This window comes from Saccostrea cucullata, unplaced genomic scaffold (assembly GCF_032062105.1).
Source record: "Saccostrea cucullata isolate Sc308-1 unplaced genomic scaffold, CSIRO_AGI_Scuc_v1 ctg3885, whole genome shotgun sequence".
In the NCBI taxonomy this organism is placed as follows: domain Eukaryota; kingdom Metazoa; phylum Mollusca; class Bivalvia; order Ostreida; family Ostreidae; genus Saccostrea; species Saccostrea cuccullata.
The window spans coordinates 54,058-63,830 of record NW_026936231.1 but is presented as its reverse complement, the minus strand read 5'-3'; the positions used below and the strand labels follow the sequence as shown (position 1 = coordinate 63,830).

Sequence of the window (9,773 nt, the reverse complement as noted above, 5' to 3'; positions counted from 1 at the left end):
CATACAACAGATAAATTGTCATAAAGTTTGACCTCATTAGAACTATTTTTTGGAGGTCAAAGGTCAAATTAGTGCAAAAGTTTCATCAATTTTTTTCAACACTTTTCAATATTCTTGCCATAATTTTACACAATGGATGCTGACATGGAAAATTCTGAATATACTCTCAAGAAGGGATCAGAACTGCAATATCCATGCATCATTTTAGTTCAAATATCTGTTTAATGACCTTTAAGTGGTTGCTAAGCAACATCATTTTAAAGTTTTTGGCTATATACATGTTTGTTATTTCACATTCTGGACAAATTCTAGACACTTTTTGTATATTTCATGATACTGCTTGTAAGATATGGGCCATAAAGATGAAAGAACATTTTTGTATTAAAAATTGACCTTGACACTCTCGTTCTTCAGGGGGTCAAGGTCATATCAGTACAGAATTCTGCTTTAAACTGTAAGTAAATATCAATTTTGAAATGCTTCAAACATGGATAAATCATCTAATAGTTGACGTAATAAAAATGGCGAATGACAAAGTTTGCAAGCAAAGAATTCTGGTCTGCTTCTTACAGAGCCCTAGCAAAACATGTATACTATCTTTTTGTTAAACAAGAAATCCATTCTCTTGATGACATTAAAAATAATCTTTATTTTCATGGATTTAATTTAACAAGAAAAAAAAACTAAATGATTTCATTGCAAGTTTTTCTGGTATAACAGAGCTTAAGGGGTACAATAAAGATTTGACATGTTATCTTGGAGGGAAATAATAATAGATAGCATTGGCAATACTTAATGCAAAACTGTTTAGTCAATAAGTTGAAAATTTGACGCTTATATCCAAATATACAAATACAGAAATATTGCAAGATGAATTCCAAATCAGACTGAAATCTTCAACAAAATGTTGAAGAGCACTTTTACTTTGTGTCCACCATTCTTTTATCAACTGTCATTTCTCTGTAAGACCGGAGGAAATTCTTTGACTTGTCCAAGACATTATTATTTGCTGTCAAGTACAAGTGATCAGCTTCTATCCTGTAAAAGATTTAAGTATTTTGAAACAGATACATGTCATTGTATATATAAATTTATATTTATAAATAAAATTAAGAATGCTAAAATTACTACGTTTATTTGATTTTCCTTTTAAAATTAAAATTGTATTCATTATGTGATCCAAGTAGTTAAATGATATTGTTAAGTCAATTTAATGTATCAGGACTGATAATTTAACAACTTGTAGTAAACCATCATGGTAAAATTACTGAACTAAAACAAATAGCATATATGGCAATCTGACTAAAGCCTGACCTCTGTTTACGCTATCGCAACATGTAAAAAAAATCTGGCATTAGATTGCTACGAAGGCCAGGAAGGGACACGTAAATTTTTCAAAAAAGTAAAAGATGATATCAAATCGAATTAGACAATCTAATCCCAAGGATTACTAAATTGTTCCCTTGATTTATAATATGAGATCTCAAATTACACAATCCGATCTTAAGGATTACTAATTCGCCCTCTTGATTCATAATTTGAGATCTCGAATTACATACTGGTAATTTGTTTTCACAGATTGATAATTCAACATCTTGATTTGTTACAACGTCAGTCTTATGATTTTGGAAATCTGTGCTCTTGAATTTCATTACATATATTTACAGAAACATCCAACCATTTTAATCAATAAGTGCGTTCTATCTATTTTGTTTCAGCAACCGGTCGTTTCCAACCTCTTTCATAACTAATTCAACGTATATTTATTTAAGAAATATTATGATTACACAGGACCCATATTCACTTTTACTACATGTATCTAGGACTTTCAATTATTCTACAAGTAACACAAAAACTTCTAAGATTTTTTGTTGTACAAATATCAGTACTAGCACATGGATTTGAAAATGTTCATGTATTTTTCTCATTTTGGACCGTAATATGTAAATAATAAAAGTTAGGATGTAAAATACTACAATATTTTATTTTTTAAACATGTACCGGTATTACCATATCCGATATGTACAGATAAATAATTTAAACGAAATCATGGGAAGGGTTTACATTCCGAGGGAATGAATCATTTAAACTAAAAGAATGAATTATACAATCTGAGATAACGGACTGTGTAATTTGAGGGAACGAATTGGTAATCTGTGAGAATGAATTTGCAATTTGTTATAACATATTGTCAATCCGAGAGAATGGATTGTATAAATCAAGAACTCGGTTTACTTTTATAAATTTTAAAAATTCTATGTCCCTTCATGGCTTTCATAGATTTCATACCTGCATGGCTGCCAGGGTTGTAAAAAGAAAGGAGACAATAGACTGCAATGTTACTTCAGGGCAAAATTCCTGGCGCAAGGCTGTTCGTCATCATGGGAGTGTTGATAAACCATCCAGGGAGTTTGACCACCCATGTATATGATGTAGGATAATTGGAAAGTGTCTGAAAAATTTAGAAAATGGAAATTCTAACCACATACTTTATGCAGATTGGAAATACAACAGCAGTCTATAAAAACAGTTTGTTCCATATCTCAGCATTCATTCAGATAGATATTACATGTTTAAATCATGTTATATAATACGTCTGTATGAATAATCAAGCATCATAAGTATTATGTGTTTCAAACACTTATTTTTCAAAATATAAATCAAATGTTTATAAACTTGTATGAATGCGATATCATGAGAATGACACAAATGAAATTAGATTTTATTTTTTTAAATTTTAGAAATACAGAAATTTTCAATACCAAAATAAAAATTTACCTGTTCATTGGTGTCCTTACATATTAATTGACCTTCCGCTCGTAGTTCATGGTGGGCTTAGAAAGTGGGTATTCACAGATGAAAGTATTGTTGCATATGCTGAAAGCACCCTAAAATTTCAATGTGAAAGTGGTACATGTACACCTATACACACTGGTACATAGATACTAAAAACAACTATCCATTATTATGACAACTTTGATTTTACTTTGAACTTACGAGTGATTGTCAAAAGCATCAAAGTTCAAAAGCAATGCAAAATTGGCTGAACGATACGAAACACGCACACTGAAACATAAAGATCTAGTACATGTGTACATTTAGTTTTCTTTTGAACGTGAACTAATGCGTTTTAAACTTAAACTTTTCAGTCAATATACACGTATTCTCACCAAAGGCATATCCGTATTATTTGATTCATTGATGTGATGATCTTCGTCGTGAAATAATCATGAAAATTGACGTTCAGATTTCGGATCACCATCATGTTTACACCAAAGCGGAAACACGTGTTTATTTCAATTCGTATCAACTCATACAGTATTGAGTCGTATTTATTTATAAATGCGAGTTTTTGTATTGTTAAATATAGATCTAATTTAATTGCAAATTAATAAGTATACAGTATAACAAGATACAACAATATTAAAAATCTGATTGATTTTTTTTTTAGTAAAGATCGACGTTTTGGAAATCTACAATTTTTATCAATATTGTATATCGCTTCATGAAATATACATCATTGCATGTAGATGAATAAATCAACATTCACTTCACAAAAGGCAGAACGAAAGTATATATTTCTTTTTTGAAATCTTTTTTTTTTGTATTATGCATTTATTTCAGTAAAAAATATATTTGAATGGTCAAAAAAGTCTTATAAAAGAATTTGTTGTTTCGAGTAAGACGCAACAATATCGACCTTGACGTTACATGTAAAATTGACCGATTTTTCCATAAAAACTATGCAAAGGTCACAAATTCAAATTATCGTAATTAAGAAAATACTGAGTGTAAGAAGGCATATAAGGGCTTGTTGGAAAGGAAATTTTCTCTACTATTACCAGCTTTATTTTGTTTTTCCTATTTCAACACAGAAATAAACGTAAAACTGAGCTTTGTTTAAATATTACGAATAAAATCGATAAAAAACACATAAGTGCAAAAAAATTCTTGTTTTTAAAATATATATTAAAGTAATAACAATAATTTTTACATATTTTAAAAGTAGAGAAAATATTCTTTAAGAATATACCATGCTTTCTTATAAAGTTAATCAGGAAAAAAATTGTCAATCGTCTGGAAATTCGGCAATCGCTTTGGAAAATTACGCCATTTTCAAAAAGTCTCGTTTGTCTTTACAACGTAAAATCGATTAAATACCGGCAATCAAGATATAATCTTTTTAGATATTTTAAAAGTAGAGAAAATTTCCAAAAAGATGATATATAGGTTATATACCTTCATGCTACCACAAAATAGATACGGAGATCTTATTTTCGCGAAGTCGTGTTTTAACGCGCCATCGGTCAATTTGACCGATACGGAAGTGAAGGGGTTAATATCCGCTGTATATAAAAAATAATAGTAGAATCTGTTTTTTCCTCTTTCTTTTTCGATGATAGACTTTTGTGTTTAATCTATAATTAATTTATTTTCAATCATGATTTAATGCTTACATTTCGAAAATTTTCGAATAACAGCGAAGAACTCAATCACATTACATCAATCTAAAAGCCGAACTCAGTGTAGAAATATAAATTATTGTGTTAAGATCCAAAAATAAAATTGTTTATATTTTGATTAATAAATCAATTCAAGACTTTTGGAAATGTTCAACAAAATACTATTAAATAAACAAATTTTGAAAAAAAAAAATAAAGGTCAAATATTTAATATTTTCACAACATTATCAACAGCGGCGATAGCCTAATGGATTAGGCGTTCGCCTTGCAACCCTAAGGTCATGGGATCGCGCCCCGACTCTGGCGTTTTTTTTTTTAATTTTGGATTTTGAATTTCGTTCTTTTTCATAATTTATACCAAATCAAGATATAAGCGAACTCTACATTTATAATATTGATAAATCACTATAAAAATAATTTTTCACCCATATAAACAATATTATCGACTGCGTAATGTGATTTAATGGTGGCTTTATGGTGGCTTAATGGTAGCTTAATGGTAGCTAAATGGAGTTTGGACATTAAGCACCTGTAAGTCTAGCTTAATGGTAGCTTAATGGTGACTTAATGGTGGTCTAAAAGTTACCATTAAGGACCTGTAAGCCACCATTAAGCTACCATTAAGCTACATTTAAGCACCCATTACGGACTTTGAGTTGGCTTAATGGTAACTTAATGGTGGTGTAAATGTTACTTAAAGGTGCTTAATGGTGACTTAATGGTGACTTAAAGACAACCATTAAACCACCATTAAGGACCTATAAGCCACCATTAAGCCGGACTTAAAGGGTGTGTTTCATCTTGTGTCAGGTCGAATCTCTATTCTCTTTCTTGTTTACCATCAACGGCGCCTCCTCGATCCCGTCTCCATCTGTCGAGCTGTCTGCAGTCCTCTAACGGTTCGCCGCAGTCCCCCAATCTCAACCACCACCAAGGTCTGCAGCTGTTCCACGGCTCTCTTTATGTCCCTTAGAGTCACTTCCCCTGTATCCACAGTCTGGGTCCCACTGTCTGTCTTCTTGGTCGTCCCTGTCTGTCTATCCGTCTTTGTCTCCTCGGGTATTTCCATATCTTCTCCGGTTCCTAGGAGTTGTTCCAGGAAGTCCTCAGCAACCGCTGGGACGGGAGTGGAAGGAGCTGACAACGGAACAGATGGCCCGGCTTCCTCAGCCAGGGCCTCTGGGGTTGGCTTGACGACGGTAGACTCTGGGTTGGCTTGACGACGGTAGACTCTGGGGTTGGCTTGACGACGGTAGATGTAGCTGGTTTTTTTCTCGATTCCCAATAGGTCGCTGATTCTTCTCTGTTGAGAGGCACATAGTCCGCCATAGTGAATCTGTGAGGGCGGTCATTTCGCTTCAAATAATAATCATCGTTTATAAACTCCCCACGCCTCATACTTTCAACTTTGGTCCGCTCGTGGGACTAAAAGGTCAAGGTATGCCTCATCAAGTCCGAATAGGTTTTGGCACTATAATGGCAGAGACTACAGTGAAAAGGAGAATCCTCTGCGGTCAGATGATATTTGTAATGGTGTGTCTCCATCCTCCCCTTTTCTGCGATGAAGGCAGGGCACTGGACACAGCGGTAGGCTCGCCCCCTCTTCAACAATCCTGTCATCTTCGACATGGTTCTAGAATATAAAAGCATGATTATCAATACATGTTTCTACAAATGACAGTGTAAAAGAATCTCTCTTATACCTTTACCCACCCATGTTTCCTACAACTATGGATGTCCATAAGACCAAAATATAAATATACACACACATATATATATATATATATATTCTCAAAACTATTTAAGTCATTCTGAGTCATAAGGTTTTAGTTTGTCATGATTCACGACAACACACCGACCCTTAGGTAGCTTTATCTCAAAGTTCAGCTCACTAAGTTTCTTTGTTATCAAACAGGGTCCTACATAATTAGGTTGCAACTTGGGACAAGTGCCTCCTCGGCGCAAGTCCTCCTGGTACCAGACCCTATCATTAACACTGTAGACCCTAAGCTTTGTCCTAGAGTTATAAATCTGTTTCCTCTTTTGAAAAGATTTCTCCAAATGTTTCCTAGCTACTTTGTGTGCATGTTGCATTTTCTCTCGAACATGCAAAATATAATTAGCAGGGCTACTCTTAGATTTCAGCATTTCCAACGGCAACCCTCCTTGGGTCACGTCGGAAGGCAATCTCACTTCCCTACCCAGCATCAGAAGATTTGGTGCAAGTTCAGTTGACTCATGCTGGGTAGCACGGTAAGCCCCAGACAGACAACCTAAGTGAAGATCCCAGTCCCTTTGTTCCCCACGGATATAGGACTTGATCATTCCCAGCAGAGTACGGTTGAACCTTTCAACCTGACCATTACACTTTGGGTTCCTGGGACTTGTGCGGGTTTTACGAATTTCAAAAAGCTCACACAATTGTTGAAAAACTTCACTCTCAAAACAACGACCTTGATCTGAGTGGATCGTTAAGGGACATCCAAATCTACAGATAAACTCATTCAACATGACATTGGCGCAGGTGACAGCAGTCTGATCTGGCACAGGGATTACCTCCACCCACTTGGTGAAGTAGTCCGTCATGGTGAGTATGTACCGGTTACCCCTAGGTGTGATCGGAAGGGGGCCAAGCAGGTCTGTGGCTACTCTGTCCATGGGAGCACCAATTGGCATCTGTCCTAGAGGAGCCCTTGGGGTCTTTGTAAGTGGTTTATTTGCTGAGCAGACCTCACATTTTGCAATCCAGATTTGTATATCTTCTTTCATCTCATACCAATAAAATCTCTGTTTTATCTTTTGTTGAGTTTTCTTCTTCCCCAAATGTCCTGATAGAACCGAGTTATGCATTTGGTACAAAACTTCAGATTTCAGTTTTCCCGGGACTAGGAATTGGCTATGAGGTCCAGTACCATCTTAAGATACAAATGTTTTGAACAGCAAGCCTTCCCTTTCCTCAAGGGAAGACCATACCTGCCAATAATGTTGAGTTGCTGGGCTATATTTTCCCATTTCCTTCCCCTCTGGTCTATGGTTCTCTCTCTTGAATCTCAAAATAGGACCAATGTGTTCATCATTTTCTTGTAATTCTTTCAGTTGATCATTGGAATATCCGCCTGACCAGGGTGTCCATGTATCTTCTGCCATCTGTGTGCGGGTTCTCACTGCTTGTGTCTTTCCTCCCTGTGATGTATTTCTATCTCGACTTGACTCAGGGAGCCCTGCATCTCTTGTGTTCGACGTTGACACTTGGCACAGGGTCCACATCTCAGGCTTGCATGCTCAGTACCCTCAGAATTTGTCAAATCCATGTGTCGGGACATAGTGTCAGCATTGTTATGCTTGTTCCCTGGACGGTGTTGTATTTCAAAGTCAAAAGCGGACAGGATTTCCAACCATCTGGCAATTCTGCCTTTAGGTGCTTTAAGACTGCATAACCATATCAAAGCTTGGTGGTCGGTACGAACCAGGAATTTTCTACCCAGTAGATACTGGCGATAGTATTCTACAAAATACTTCACGGCAAGCAACTCCTTGTCGGTTATGCAATAGTTGCGTTCAGATTTGTTGAGCGTCTTGCTTCCATATGCAATCACTCGTTCGCGACCGTCCTGGATCTGGCTTAAGACAGCACCTATTCCAACATTACTTGCATCGGTGTCGAGAATATATCCATCATCATCTCGTGGATAACCCATTACCTCTGGACCAGTTAAAGCTGCTTTGAGTGTTTCTAAGGCTCTTTGGCATGATTCTGTCCATTCAAAATCAGTGCCCTTCTTTAGTAAGTTTGTCAGGGGACTAACAATAGTGGAGAAATCCCTAATAAACCTACGGTAATAACTACCCATTCCTAAGACTTGGCGAACTTCTGTGATGTTCTTCGGTGTAGGCCAATGAACCAACTTCTGTACGTTGTCAGGGTTTGTGCGGACTCCTTCTCCAGAGACGATATGGCCCAGGAAAGTAACATCAGGTTTCAAAAGTTGGCATTTTTCTGGTTTCAGCTTAAGTCCAGCTTTACTTACTCTCTCTAGTACACCTTCTATTCTGCTGACATGCTCATCAAAGGATGAGGAGTAGACTATCACATCATCGAGATATATCAAGCAGGTTTGCCACTGTAGCCCATGTAGTACCAGTTCCATCAGTCGCTGGAACGTAGCTGGAGAGTTACACAAGCCAAACGGCATAATTTTGAATTTGTACAACCCATACTTGGTAGCAAAGGCAGTCTTGGGTATGTCCTCATTCCTCATGGGGACTTGATGATACCCTGATGTCAAATCAAATGTAGAAAATAGTCTCGCTCCCGATACAGTATCAAGGCACTCCTGTATCCGTGGAAGTGGGTATGCATCTTTCCTTGTAACAGAATTCAACCGTCTATAATCCACACATGGCCTAATTTTCCCAGACTTCTTCCTCACTAACACAAGTGGGGATGCCCATGGTGAACAGGATCTCTGTATGATGCCCTGGTTTTCCATCTCCTGTATGACTTTATGCTCTTCTCCAGCGAGAGCAAATGGCACCCGTCGAGGTGGCTGCTTGATAGGTCTCGCATCTCCGGTGTCGATGGCATGCTGAACTAGATTAGTGAAGCCAAGGTCTTGGTCATGTTCTGAAAAAGCCGTTGAATACTTCCTCAGCAAGGCCGATATGATAGTTTTCTCATCTTCTGATCTATCTTTAGTTGCTTCACTATACAGCTCCGCTAAGTGAGGGGGTACAACTCCACTTTTGCCTCCTTCTGAAGTTCCACCCATAGCCACAGATCTTATTATCCCTTCATTGGTATCCCACATGATGTGTAGTGTTGGATTCTTCAACTGAATTCTCCTAACTGCCGTACTGATTCCAACTTCAGCCTCATTTTCAGTAGCTAACAATAATGTTGGATTCTCTTCCAATTTTTCAGCTTCCCCAATCTCGGTATCTTGATGAAGAATCACCTCTTCGTCAGAGGGATTCATTATCCTCACCTTACTGGTGACACTATTGCTAGTTTCCACCAATGTAGTTGCCATCAACAACGGATATCTCTCTGTAAACTTCTCTAAGGGTTCCACTATAAAATCATTAGACTTGTCACAACAATCATCTTCCTCCCTGTCAACAAATACATCTACAATAATTTCTGATCTGGCGGGAATTAAATAGTCTTCCGCAGCGCGAACTTTCCTCAGTCGGCTGGGTTGATGGTTCTTGATGCAAGGAACGGAACAACCATTCAACAGGATGACACCCTCAATAAGATTAATAATTGCTGGTCCACCAGGACCCTTCATCAGCACATCTAAGCCCAAT

At 36.9% G+C, this 9,773-nt stretch overlaps 1 long non-coding RNA gene across 2 annotated transcripts; it reads right to left on the bottom strand.

The window, feature by feature from the left end:
- Positions 1 to 641: 641 nt before the first annotated feature.
- On the bottom strand, positions 642 to 3,165 carry LOC134245027 (uncharacterized). Of its 2 annotated transcripts, XR_009987348.1 has the most exons (4): positions 2,998 to 3,165; positions 2,779 to 2,888; positions 2,290 to 2,452; positions 642 to 1,038 (listed from the first exon to the last, which is right to left on the bottom strand). It is a non-coding gene; the product is annotated as an uncharacterized LOC134245027 (long non-coding RNA). The 2 variants fall into 2 exon arrangements; XR_009987347.1 differs by having other exon boundaries at positions 646 to 1,038; positions 2,779 to 3,165.
- Positions 3,166 to 9,773: the final 6,608 nt, after the last annotated feature.